General features: G+C 37.3%; 1 long non-coding RNA gene across 1 annotated transcript in view; it reads left to right on the plus strand.

Annotated features, from left to right (window-relative positions):
* Positions 1-565: 565 nt before the first annotated feature.
* LOC149547339 (uncharacterized) overlaps positions 566-14,750 on the plus strand; it is a 67,601-nt gene continuing 53,416 nt past the window's right edge. Inside the window, exon 1 of the long non-coding RNA XR_016354395.1 lies at positions 566-897. This is a non-coding gene — a long non-coding RNA (uncharacterized LOC149547339). The remainder of the gene's footprint in view (positions 898-14,750) is intronic.

Consider the following 14,750-nt stretch of genomic DNA (forward strand, 5'->3'; position numbering starts at 1 on the left):
TAATATATATTTATTTCCATATCTAGAAATTAAAAAAAAAAAAAAAACTATCACAACTTTTAGCATTTTTAGATTAAACTAATTTATGTCATTTATGTTTGCATCTCATGGTTTAATGAACTAGGACTTCCAACGATAAATTTTTATATTGTAGTTGAGACTTAATAAACAAAATTCAAACTTTAAATTACATAGAAGTTGGTGGTCTTCTAAACTCTTTTATTAACATATTCAATTAACATTAATAAAAAAATAAAAAATTAATTAACAAAAAAATGGCAGAAGAGAAGACTTAAGCTAATACGACAATTTATAGCCATCCACCACCTCCTCTAAAACCTTAGAAAAGTCGAGATACTTTTTTTAAGGAAAAGATTTGAATTAGTTTTGTAACTTTGATTTTTTTATTTTATAAGATCTCCCAACCCTTAATGATAAAGACTCCCCAAACATATGGGAAAACCCGTCCTAATAAATAAATAAGAGCCCCCCTCTATTCTTATCCCCAAACTAATTTCATTGAACATACCTTTAATGTATCATTAAATTTTAAGCTGCGGACAATTAGGGACTACTTTTACGTATTATAGATATTTAGAAGCGTGCGCGCAATAATCATTTATATTTTTCAGTTTTACATAAATGTGGAGCAATTTCAAACAAAGTGGCCGTTGATATTTTTCAAAATTCCAAACTTAAAAATCTTCCAGTCCCTTCCTTGACCCATACCTCGCTTCCATTTAATCAAGCGATTAAGAATTTCATACAGATACAGAGAGTTTTAAGTTTGATGGACATCCAGTATTCGCCGTACTCAGACACAGACGTACGTCTGCATTATCCTTTAGCGGCAGGATATGGCGAAGGCCAAACATCTCCCTTCCTCGGGCAGAATAGGTACTATCTTTTTTCACTGTGAAATAAATATTCTATATATTGATTAATTTGAGTTTACGAACTCATTTGTTTGGCTTTTCACGACTTTATGAATTTTGAGGAACCGGAGTTTGCAATAGTTTAACATATGCATTGTACATTACTTTCAGCGGTTTTTGTTAATCAGTTTAAAGCGTTATGAATTTCATATTTAATTCTTTTTGTTGTGGTCTCCATCCGTTAGGATTTCAAGATTTTGTGTATTTGTTTACTATTTTGCGTTTATTGGGAAAACCAAACAGAATAAATGGGGTTTCCTTTATATATTTTATGCAGTGCTTGCAATCTGAACTGCATTTTGTGCGTAATCCCTGACTGTGAAACCGAGTCATAGTTCTTTCTCCAAAACATGCGAGAACGTGTGTTGTTGTAGCCCAATAAAAAGTTTCTAGGGTTTGTCTGTACCAAAGATCAAAAGGAAATACGTTGAATGTTCTGATATGTATCTTGTCAGGAAAAGTCATACAGCTATATTTATAGAGTTCCCTCAAAACTTAATTGAATTCATGTAACAGTACATTCAGTGTTGTCTTAGTGGGGAAAAATAGCTTAAATCATACAAGAGGTTGCTCAATTCAAAAAATTGTTTATTATGCCCAGCTACTGTTTTGCAGACTTTTAGCTTCATTTATTTACTTTCACACATTTTTATTGAGATGCAATTCAGTTTATTTATGCTTTGATTGGATTATGCTGCTGGTTCTCATTCTGATTGGATTTGAAATTTTGTGGAGATAATGTAAGAGAAAGCACAATTTTCAGATATATCGAGTGATCTTTAACCAGTCATTACTTTCACATTCATCTTCTATATATATATGTATGGTTTTGGATTGTTGTCCTCAAGTTTCTCTGTAGTGCTGCATGCCCTGTATATGGTTCCTCATTTTCCATAAATGCTTATCAGGGAGTTTCATCTGTAACATGTAGCTGCCCTGTAACATGTGTCATGTGATAAGGTTGAACTTTCATTGTGCTTTCATGGATTTTCAGTTCCTGTGCTGAAGTTCCTACTTTGGTGGAGCAGAATGCTGGTTAAGGTTATTGAGTCTGGTTTTACATCTGCCAGTGGTATGTGGTATAGTAGTGATATAGATTATGGCTTGAGGGAATCAAGGGTAGGCACATAATGAGCTCTATCAAGTTTGAATGGTCCTTAAACCAATTTGCACTCTGCCATATTCATGAAAATAGGTACAGTTTGATTATTAATATAAGTTTGGGTCTTCTATGATATATGAATTCATGTCTTCAAAAATCTTGATCACTGACTTAAAATAAGTAGGTTCATCTAATAATCTCCTAAAACCTCCAAGCCATGGACTTTTTAAAAGGTGAATGAGAATTTTGATCAAAATAATTGAATCTAAGCAGTTCCACATTATGATCCCTAGATTCAACCCCTACTATGTCATAAGGGCTATCTCACAATCCTCATTGAGCCATACACTTAGTTTATTTGTGATAGATGAAACTTATGAAGAACCAACTACTTATTTGTGATAGACAAAACTCATGAAGAACCAACTACTTTTTTTTTTGATAGATAATCGGCCGAAGCCTAGATTATTTATTATTCATTTTATTATTATTGTTAAGGTTAATTATTATTATGTGATAATCTCGAGTAGATTCAAACCCAAGACCTCCCCGATGAGAGGCTCAAAATTTACCGATGCATTGTAGGCTCTTGCCTAAGAACTAACTACTTTTATTTCTATAGAAGTTTTGAAAATTATTTCCTCTCCTAGCATTTTGCTAACCTGTTTTTCATGTAGGCCATTAGAGGTAGATTCTGAGAATCTGCCTCCCATTTGTAAGAGCCCTTCCGGCTCTAGCTTCACTACATATATTGAATTCTGATTGCTCTGAAGAATTTGATGTTCCTTTGCAATTTTATGCTGTCTTGGAATATAAGATTTTCTTTGGTTTTTTTGCTTTTTGACCATATATGGAATTCGATAACAAAGCTTTGAAAGTAACTAGTTACAATGCAAGGGAATTCAACAATACAGACAATGCTTAATTCACCTTCAATTAACATGCAGTAATTCAATGTAAGAAATATATATAATGCTTGCACACAGACTTGCTTCAGAATTTATAAAAACCTGGAATTGACTGTATAGACTGCAATTATCTTCCAAATACAAACACTGCTTGCCAGAAAATTCTCTCAAGAAAGAAGTGGCTGGAAAGCAATGTGGCTCCTTCAAGACAGAAAACAAGCCAACCCGAACTGCCGCAAGCTCTGCATATGCAGCTACCCTTCCTTATTTATTGACATTACCTCAAAACTCACACTGAACAGTACCAGCCCCTTATGGTTATCACACAACTCTTAGAGGATAGCCACAATCAAGAAATACAAGCCGTCCACCCCTTACAAATTGCAGAGATCATTTTCAAAATAGTCTTGCACAAATGCCTTAGCGATTCTCATCAAATTGCTGCAAGAAACTATTGATCCGAGGTACAATTTATTGGCAGTTGTCAACCAACTGAGAGTGCAAAAAAACATAGAGAATTAATATTTCTCTAGCTTGGAAAACTTCAGAAACCCTTGACGCCAATCACCAAAATTCACAAGATCACAAAATGCATGCTGGATGAATGCTGCTTCGATTTCCTTCTTGCCTATATAATACAAACTTGCCAAATCTGAGCAAGTAGCTTCTATGATACTCTTCAAATAAATTTTAAATTCATACCTATCAGCTTTTGTTGCATACTTTTGAACTTTAAATCATTAAATATTATTTCATGATGTCTCATGGAAAATCAAGGTCAAATAATTGAATAATAATTTTTTAATCTAATTCCTCCCTCATATAAAAATCCTTAGTAAAAGGGTCATGTGAAATGTTTAACCATTAATTGGAGAAAGGCCTCCATATTTTTATTAATTAACTAAGATGCTGGTTTGGATTTTGGTATGGATGCGGGTTTGAGATTTGGGTTTGAAATTCGCTCAATTTTATTTTGAGTTGAGTTTGTTTGTACAAGATTCTTTTTATTTTTTCTTTATATATATGTAAAAATATGCTGCAGTAAATAAGTTCATATACCACTATGCTAATATTAAAGCAACTTAGAAAAATACACCACCACATATATTAATGATTTATTTTGAATGACATAACAAAATGTTTAAATACACCATATATCAATGTTTCAATTCAAAAACAATAATGTCAACATTCATTATCAATCATTTGTGATCAAATATCATAAAAAATCATTAAACAACACATTGTTATTATGCTGTTGCAAATTAGAAGCACAGAGAGTGCCAGTAGCATTAGTACTAGCAGCCTCAGGCACAACCTTAGGATCAACTTCAACATCATTAAGTATCTCACGATCACCATCATCAATCCCAAGTCCATCAAAGTGGTTTCCAATTCTGCAAAGTCTGGTTCAACATCCCAATGCTTTGCCTCCCCTTTTTTGTAAGTATTCTCTTTGTGTGTTGTGCTTGGTGGTCACTCTTTGGTCTTATTTGCTTATCTGTCATAATGGAATTTGCTTTATCTCAATTTGATCTAGATTCAACTCATTTCTATTTCTCCTTTATCTCATTTTGATTTTGATCCCGAGGGGGTAGGAATATTCTATCATTTTTGCAAATTGTTTTTCCGCTATGGCTATCTATTCTTTAGGAGCAAATGCTTGACCTTTCTTTTTGCTCTTGATTCATCTGATTTCTTTGGCTACTTGGCTTGACATATTAGTGCTCATCTTGAGTATTGATACTATTTATATCCTAATGTTCAGTCTTGTCGCTAATAGGATGAGCATTGAGGATTTGCTATCTCTCTGCACTTCAATCTTCAGAGTCAGTTTCTACTATCTTGCTATCTTCATTTTTTAACTTAATGTGTGTTGGTACACAGATTTGTCACAGTAGAATTGCCCAACGGAATGTGTGGCAAACCGTTCACAACAGTTGGATAGGCCCTTGGTATGCAGCCTTCCTCTGTGTTTTGAGGGGCAGCTCCCTCGTATGATATAATTTTTAAAAGGTTTTTCGATTAAAGAATCTAAAACTTCAAAGTTCAAGACAAAGTCGTGGAAGACGAATGCACCACTCGCCCTCACAACCTTCTGTGGTTAACAAGATCGATAACAGAGGTGCTCAAGAACTACGCTTGAAAGCAACCTGTATTATTAAGCACATTCACTATCATCCGTAAACACTCGCATAGCACCATGAGAATGTCCACTACAACGTATAAAAATTTGGATTTTAAAATAAGAAACGCAAAGCAGATCTCATTTCATTTCCTTGCACCAAGAAAAACAATAGAGATTTTTCAATTTAGAGACAAAAAGTGTACATACTTTCCAAAATTTATCCCTAGATGAAAATTTCAGCATAGTGTTCCCTTATTTTTCCAACCAAAAAAGTCCCTTTACAAAGCCAAAAGGTGTACTTATATAGACATAGAGGTTAATAACTACCTCTTCGTGGTTAATAACCACCTCCAAAATACCTAATTTTGGAAGGTTAATTAACCTCAAGAAAATTAACCTATACAAGGAAACTTGTAAAAAACAAAACTTTAGCTAGAGTTCCTAAAGATATTTGCATATACAATCACTGATTCTTCTAGCTCCTAATTCTATCTACCTGGACACAATTGATCTATCTCGGAAAGCCCTGTAAGCATCTAGGATGATCATCATTGATTCATAGTTCGGAATGAACACATTTTCCATCCTGAGTTTGGCTGTGAAGTATCTATCTTGAATTTCTTCTGACTCCTGTTGATAGGCTGGAATGTTACAATCTCCCAGCGTGACTGCAACCAGGCTAAGCTTCATCATAGTTTCAGCATCTGATACACGGTTCTCTATTTCTGAATGAATCTGAACACTAAAGGAATCAAGGAGAAACCGACAATCAACATGCCGAAGATCACTTACCGGCACCCCACCTGTGATAGTAGAGATTAATTCATCTGTACTCTTTATTTTCAGTTGCTCCAAAGAAACTATTACCTTTTCGAACTCAATGATCCCTTTGCTGATGTTTATCACCTTCCAACCAACACTTTTACTCCAGATACGTATTTGATTGTCACTTGGATCAGCAATAATTTTCTCAAGAAGTAGGGTGCTCGCATCCAGCTTGGCCATTTCTTTTAATTCATCAGCTACTTTTTGCCAGTTGGATTTTTGTTCTTTGCTATTTTCCAGCTCCTCAGAAATTTCCTGTATCTGCGTGATGGCTTTCCCATATATCTCTTTCACTCCAGTTATAAGTTTTGAAGCGTCTTCTATCATCCTGTTTATCCAAGCCTCGATCATCATACTATGTGACTTTTGTTGGCCGATTCTTTGAACAACAGTATGATCTAAAATACCATCAAGACCTATTAGAACCGGTGGAGTGACCACGACTTGGGTATTAGAAGGATTGCTGATTGAATTAATATAAGCTGTCATCATTTGAACTTGTTCTTTGAGTTGCTCTTTGGCTCTTTTCTCTTTCTTCGCCCTTTGCAACATCTGAGTGGCAATCAGTTCAAAATTTTGAAACTCTCTTTCCGCATTAGAAGGACCAAGGTCAACCTTTTCTGGAATGAAATCTGATTTAGATGCTTCATCAACATTCTTTTCAACTATAGGCTTGGCTAATTCCACACACAAATTGCCTGAAGTTTTATCAATAGCTAACCTGGACGTCACCTTGGTCTTTTTCGCCTTAGGAGGCTTCTGAAGAATGCTAGAGATCATATCAAATGGAGGTGGGACCATTTGTACAACTTTCTTCCTCTTTTGAAGACTATCTTGGAACCACGAATGTGTAATTTTTGAAGCTTGTACGTCACCTGTTACATTTTCAGCAACCATCATTAAGTCTTCTGAATTAGATAATGGGTTATCTAACTGTGTGATGTCTATTATTGACATATCAGGAGGAGGGAGACTCAAATTAGGAATCACTGTATCATGAGGGGATGTAACAGGGACATGCGATTCAGCAATTTGAGGAGTTCTTGGATCTTTTTCACTGGATTCATTCCATTCTTGATTCATTCTACCTTTCATTCTTGTCCTTTTTCTTGTGACTGTAAACCTATCTGGCTGATTCAGATCTTCTTCTCGATCTTGAGCACCTGTATCCAGTTGTTGTGTCGTCTCACTAGAAGTTGCCTCTATCGCCATCTGAGACGATTCTCCTATATTATTTCTCCTCTCTGTATTTTGAGATTCACCAGTTGCTTTTTCGGTTCTGACTTTACTGATCTAGTCTCTTGTCCTTTTAAGAACATAGGAAGATCTCTCCTTCAAGCTTTTCAATTCAGGAACTGACCAATCAATAGGAGGGAGCTCTAGCAATTCAATTTTCTCATAATAGTAAGGATCGACCAAAGAAACCTCATCATCATCTACGCCTGTCACATCAATGTCCAACTTGAAGTCTATTACCTGTCGTACTGTAAGCCGCATCCAATCTCTCTTCCTGACTTCAAAGTCATTTTCACAATCCTCCCAAAAGTCTTCTAGAGCCGGGAAGTGACCAAGACTGGGATTTAACTTTAATTCATTCACTGCATAGCCCTTACTGTCATAAGGGAAACGCATCATGTAAGGATGCAAATTTATTGTGGCAATAGATCTTTCAATGTTCCTGGCATCTGATGCAGTGTCACAACTATAGTATCCGATGCCGATAGGAAAAACTATTTCGTCTATCCTCCTGTTCCTGCAAAGTTTATTGATTTGAGTAATTTGCCTGCACATTTCAATTAAGACTAGTTTATCATCAACAAATCTAGGTAACATCAGCGGACATCCACCATAGGCAGCTAGCCGGATATAAGTAAACTTCGGAAATTGTATAAAAACACTTCCATATTTTTGTACTTTCATCGCTGCTTCTGGTGAAATCCTGAGTCCAATGTTCCCCTGAATTTCCCTTATAGTTAGCATGGTGAACGCATCATTCACTCTTCTGAAATGGTGTAGGCTATTATCATACTGAATTTGAGGAAGATGATTATAAATGATGGTTGCGTCATCATAAACGCCTTGCCAGTTAAGTCTTGGCCAACTTTTAGTGCTTGCAATAGCATAGAAAAGGTATGAAGTCATATAAAAGTATTCATTTTCTTGAAGTCCCATGAGCTGTCTATGCAATGAGTCGCTGATAATTTCAGCCCAATCAATGTATTGTTTTCCTTCACAGACCATATTAATGAATAGAAACATCCAACCTTCGAACTCGTGTGAATCCCGAAGACCAACGATCCTGCTCAACAAAGTTACCATGTTCGCCACATCTTCTTTCAGTGATGATCTGTGAATGGATTTGCCTAATTGAGATTTTCCTCTTCTTGGTTGGAAGAACCACGATCTTGCCACAATATTTAAACATTGGGTTTGATTGGCAGTAAAATATTCCTTGGCAGTTCTCAGGTTAATGCTGGCATATTGCATCCTAGTGGGCAATCAAAAAATGATAGCAATAGAGGCGGGGTCTAGACGGACAATTGCTTCATTGTTCGGTGAAAGAACTTCTCTAGTGTTGGGATGATAAGCCTTCATACACTCCAACACTAATTCTGGGCATTGTACGGAAATGGGATGTCCGCCTGCTTGAGCCAAGCCACTTTCCAATATTTTTTCAGCTAATGGAGTCTTTTCTTCATTTACAAGAGATGACCAGAAGTCCTTAAGGCAAATACTTCCTAAAATGGTATCACCGATATCTGGAAGTGTAAAATAGGAGCATAATCCGGCCTCTGGTACTTGTACTTCATGGTTTGATTTCCAATTTTTCTTTCAAAAATGGTGGATGTCTTCAACCCCGCATTGCACTCTTTATTTCCAGCTGAATTTGAGTGACATAATCAGTGAGGCTTCCATGGCTATAGGTTAGGAACGAGCATTTCATTTTGTCAAACATTTTGCGTGCTTCCCTAGCACTCTATATGTCATGTTCATGCTCATCACCCTTTCTTTTTAATTTGGGCATTTTGTCAAATAAGTTAAGAGCCATCTCAAGTCTTGCACATATTCCGCCATGAAAGTTCTTAAGAAGCCTTCCCTGTCGGCACCTTCAAGGTTGAGATCTGGCGATAGAATGAACAGGTGACACAAATACTTTAAGCAATCCGTAGGCTCAGTTCGCTTTGCTTTAGAACGATAACGCACTCTATATGTTCTGTTTGTGTCCACCACCTTTTTTTATCTTGGCATTACGTCAAACAAATCAGGTGCGATCTCAGGAGCTGCTTGCATTCCTCGTTACATGTCCATGGAGTTGTATTTTGTCTTCACCAATACCCGAGCTAGATAGTTCTCCATTCATGTTTGCAGATGGGCGCTGTCCACAAATTATATTTTAAATGACTTTAGGAAATTTGAAAGCGTTACGGGGCTGAGTCAATATGTTATGCTTTGGGTCTGCGGCTGGTACTGTACTTGCATATCTTCAGACTTAGCAAAGGCAGTATAAACTCGGGTTTTAATATCATACCCACTGCTCACCAGTTGACGTGTTGGTTAAACAAACCAAAAATGCATTTGATTCTTCAACGTATCCTTCCCTTGCGCACGTGGACATGAGCATAGACTCCTCTCTATCGCTCAAGCACTCATGCGTGAGGTTGGCTGGCAGCGTGATCGTTTGATTAATCACATTAACCAATGTGCATTTGAACTTGTGCCACGTTATGGCCCCATATGGCTTACGAAATTTTGAAGCATCTCCCACTGTGAAGGAAAGCCGCTGCTGAAAATGACCCCAATAAAAGTAGAATCGTGGGTTGGCAAAGCGTTGAATGAGGTGGTGTGAAGTTGTTTGATAAACGTTCTTACCCTGCACTGCACTCTTTATTTCCTTATCATTATGACACCCTCTACACCAGCATTTGCTACAGCTGCATATGCACAGGTTTGAATTGTTTGCATTCCAATCTTCTATCCGGCTGTTGCATTATTAACAATGTTGCATATGTCACCTTAACAGGTTAATAACTACCTTATAGAGGTTAATGAAAACGTATTTTTGAGCGTTATCATTAACCTTTTGAGAGAGGTTAACGAAAACGTGTTTTTGGTAGCTCTCATTAACCTTTTGAGAGGTTAGGTTAGGAAAAACATGTTTTTGGGTGTTAACATTAACCTTTTTTTTATGAGGTTAAGAAAAACGTATTTTTGAACGTTATCGTTAACCTATTGGGAGGTTAGGAAAAAAAAGTTTTGGGTGGCGATCATTAACCTTTAATTACTTGAGGCTCAGGAGTCGGATTTTAGCGATTTCAAGTGCTGTGCGGAGCTACTAACGAGCAGGAGACATGGAGGCTTAAAGACTCGCAAAATTCACAGATAGAATGATCAATTTAAGGCTTAAAACTAGGCAAGTTTTAAATATTAACCATGCCTCATAAAATTGAAACAAATTTTATAGTCGGGCAACAGCTGGCTCTAACTGGGGACAAGGACTGACAAGGACGAAGCTCGAATCTAGAATGAATAAAGTAGTGCCTTATCCATTGGGCTGTAAAATAGAGTCATTTGAGGGACCAATTTACAAAAGAGGGAACGAACACCAAAAATAGGACAACAGAAAGAAAGACCAAAACAACACCAACTGACAGGAGCACACCAAAAATGGGACAACCTATATACAAAAAGGTGTACAAACACCTTCTACTGATGATAATGTTTTAGGTGTTGCCCATTATAAGGTAAGGGCAACTTGGTACCACTCAGGTATGACAAAATAAAAGAGTTCTTTTCGCATACCTCTTTGATCTGGAAAGGGCCTCTCCATAAGGAGTCAAATTTTCCATGTAATCCCTTTGGCTCTCTGCGCTTATCCCAAAGCAAGACGAGGTCGCCTTCTTGAAACATCCTGTGCTTAGCCTTTTTAGCAAATAACTTCTTGACACGGGATTGATGTTCCTGAATTCTATCTATAACCATTTCTCTTTCTTCTTCCAACTTTGTCAAATACAACATTCGTTTTTCAAGAGCATCTTTGAATTCAAGATTCTCAATGGCACTCTGTAATTTCAAGGTGGATAGCTCTAAAGGAAGAGGAAGAGCTGGCTCAGTTCCATACAGGATCTCAAAGGGGGAAAATCCTATTGCTCTCTTTTTAGTAGTACGATCTGCCCACAGTGCATCGTACAGGTGCTTGTGCCAGGATCTTTGATTAACATCTATCAGTTTTCGCACAATGGTCGTAATATTTTTATTGCTTGATTCCGCCTGACCATTTCCTTGTGCAAAATAATCAGAGGAATGGGAGAGAATAATCCCGTATTGATAGCAAGATGATGATATCTCTTGGGAAGAGAAGTTGGTAGCATTGTCAGTAACAATTTTATTCGGGACACCAAACCTAACTAGAATATTTTGTTTAATAAAATTGCACACCACTTCTGAAGTTGTTTGTTTGACTGGGATTGCTTCCAACCACTTGCCATCAAAATGTGAGTTTGTCCAGTAGTGGATGAAGGATGAATAGGACCTATGAAATCCAAACCCCATTGTTGAAAGGGTTCTTCGATCACCACTGGCTTCAAGGGCAGTGCAGCCAATTGGACTCTTCCTTTGAAGTATTGACAAGAATCACACTTCTTCACCCATTCTTCTGCATCTTTAAACATCCCGGGCCAGTAAAAACAATTTCTCAAAATTTTGTAAGCCGTTACTGATGCCGCGTAATGACCTCCACATGCTTCGTTATGAAATAACTGGAGCAACTCCTTTCTTTGTTCAGAATCAACACATCTCAGAAAAGTGCCATCTATCCCTTTCTTGTATAAAGCATCACCCCAGAGAATGTATTTTGCAGATTTCAATTTTAAGGTCCTCTTCTCTTTAGGTGATAAATGAGTAGGACATTCCCCATATGTCAGAAAATAGGCAATATTCGAAAACCAATCATCAACATTGCTAATGAATAAAACTAAAGGCATTTCTTCCTCTGTCTCTTCTTCACCTTTAGAAGATCCTTTTGCAACTGCCTTACACAAACCTTTCCCTCTGACAAGTTTTGTAGGTTTGATATCAAGATCATATTCTTGTACTTTAGCTATCCAGGAGGCCCTTTTGTTCACACCAATTTCTTGTTGTGTCAGAATAGTTTTCACTGCTGAATCAGGAATAAACACCTTAGAGTGAGAGTTCAGGATGTAAAACCTGAATTGTTTCACTGCTCTAACTAGAGCATAAGCATTCTTCTCGATCAAGGACTATTTCAATTCATGTTTCTTAGGAGGGATACTCATGAATGCTATTGGGGCTTCGGTATTGTCTTTGTCAGGTTGGGTAAGTATAGCAGATAAAGTGTTTTCGGATGCATAACAATACACATGGAAATCCTTAGAAAAATCTGGATAAGAAAGGGTAGGGGCATTTGCAATCTCAGCCTTGATTTGTTCAAAAGAAGCCTTACCTTCTTTTGTCCACTTAAAATTTGTATTCCCTTTCATCATATCCACAATTGACTTTGTTATTTTAGAGAAGTCTGGTATGAACCTTCTTATAAAGTTTATCTGCCCAAAGAAAGATCTGACTCCTGGTTTACTCATGGGAAGTGACAACTGTTGGATAGCTTTCACCCGTTCAGGATCTATTCGAATACCCTCTTTGGAGACAATATGCCCTAGTAGTTTACCTTCTGTCACCCCAAATACAGACTTCTTCAGATTCAGTGAGATGCCTTGAGTTCGACATCGATGTAAGATGGCTTCTAGATGATGCACATGATCTCTTCTTTGTTTTGAAAACACTGTAAGATCATCAAGATACATTACAATGATCTTATTCTTGAAATCCTCGAATGAATGATCCATGGCCCTTTGGAAGGTGGCCCCAGCATTTATCAAACCAAAAGGCATACGATTGTAGGCAAAAGTACCCCATGGAGTGGTAAAAGCTGTTTTGTGTTGATCTTCTGGTGCAACACTGATCTGGTTATAACCGGAGAAGCCATCTAGCATTGACATGAGTTCTGAGCCTGATACCAACTGCAAAATATGATCCATGACAGGGAGTCCATAATTATCCTTAAGTGACGCCTGATTCAAATTGCGGAAGTCAACACATATTCTTATCTCACCATTCTTCTTCCTGACAGGAACAATATTGGCTACCCATGTTGAATGGTGAATGGGATAAATAATCTTTGCTTTAAGCATCTTATCAACTTCATTGAAAATAGCATCAGCTACCTTGGGATTGAATTGTCTTTGCTTTTGCCGAAAGGGAGTCGAGCCAGGTTTCAAGGGAATCTGATGTTTAAATTTCCCATTCATGAATTCCTTTAGATCTTCATAACCCCAAGCAAAAACGTCTTGGTAGGCTTTCAACAACTTCATGAATCCTTCTTTCTCCTCTAATGTCAAATCTTTCCCTATCGGGACCATCTGGGGATTTTCTTCAGAACCAATATTTACTTTCTCATCACCCGAACAATTAGAAGGCTTAGTGTCTGTAGCTTTCTCTTTCCTTTTATCTTCTCTATCAAAAAGACTCTCTAGGGTGACTAATCCTCTCGGGATAACATTACTTTCTAATTGAATAACCTCAGGATCATCTCCTAATTTTCCATCATGATTATGCGATCCTTCAAATTTCAAGTTTGAAAATGGAGGCCTTCCCTCGAGAAATGCAATTATTTGCCAATCATCATCAAAAACTTGCTAGTGTCGATCATTATCAGGCACACTGGGTCTATGAATCATCTCTACTGTATAAACATCTCTGTTGAACTCAGGATGAGGGATAAGTAGAGATGCAGAGACTGCAAGACAATCTGCTTTAGAATTTTGTTCGCGAGGGATAGCAAATAAAGAAAAAGCATCAAAATGCTCAATCTCATCCCACACTCTATTCCTATATGCCTTCAATTTTGCATTCTTTGTTTGATATTGTCTTCGCACCTGGTTTACAATTAATTCTGCATCTCCTGATACCTTGAGTTGCTTGATTCCCTTTTCTTTTGCATACTCGAGACCAAGTAGAAGAGCTTCCTATTCTGCGGTATTATTGGTGGTCTCAAAAGCTAGCTTATAAGCTTTTGGAAATCTCTCTCCTTTCGGTGATATCAACACTATCCCAGCACTTGAACCAGAAGAAGAACTTCCGTCAAACTCCATTGACCATAATTCATTGGTTATATTAGGTATGAGAGGCTCAGTTACATCTTCTTCATTGGACGTCATCATGTACGTTCCATGCCCAGTATCAACATATAATATTTCAGCTCTGGGATCATCTGATTTCAACACTGTATATTTAGCTTTGGGTTCAGGGTCAAGCTTAACCTTCTTATTTCCAATCGGGATAAGAGCATGAGACATGTCCATCTTGATTTCACCACCAAGATCTTTGCAAAAGCTTCTGCTCAAAAGCATCCCATAACTAGCAGGAATATCAGCAACCAAGATATTTAGTTTTAACTTCTTCTCAGGATGTGCTGCAAGTGCTACTTGAGCATCTTTCAACTGGCCAACTAGTGGGACTTGTTTTGCCTCCATAGAATACACTTTTCCAGAAGGTTTATTTAGAGAAAGACCCAAGGCATGTGCCACCTTTGAAGGCATAACATTGTCAGATGCACCAGAATCAATGATACAATTACTTAACTTGCATCCAGCTATATAAAGAGAAACATAGAAAGGCTCAAGTTTGTCTGACAAAGACACTGCAACAAAAGATTCTTTCTCAGTCATGGGCCCTTCCAAATTATCTTCCGCTTCTAGAGAAACTCCTGATTCATGGTTGATAGTGATCTTAGGTGAACGTTTCCCTTTGCCAACACATTGGATCAACCTTTCTAATTG

The sequence above is a fragment of the Cupressus sempervirens genome, chromosome 7, assembly GCF_028749045.1.
Source record: "Cupressus sempervirens isolate cs-2001-9-10 chromosome 7, ASM2874904v1, whole genome shotgun sequence".
NCBI classification, from domain to species: domain Eukaryota; kingdom Viridiplantae; phylum Streptophyta; class Pinopsida; order Cupressales; family Cupressaceae; genus Cupressus; species Cupressus sempervirens.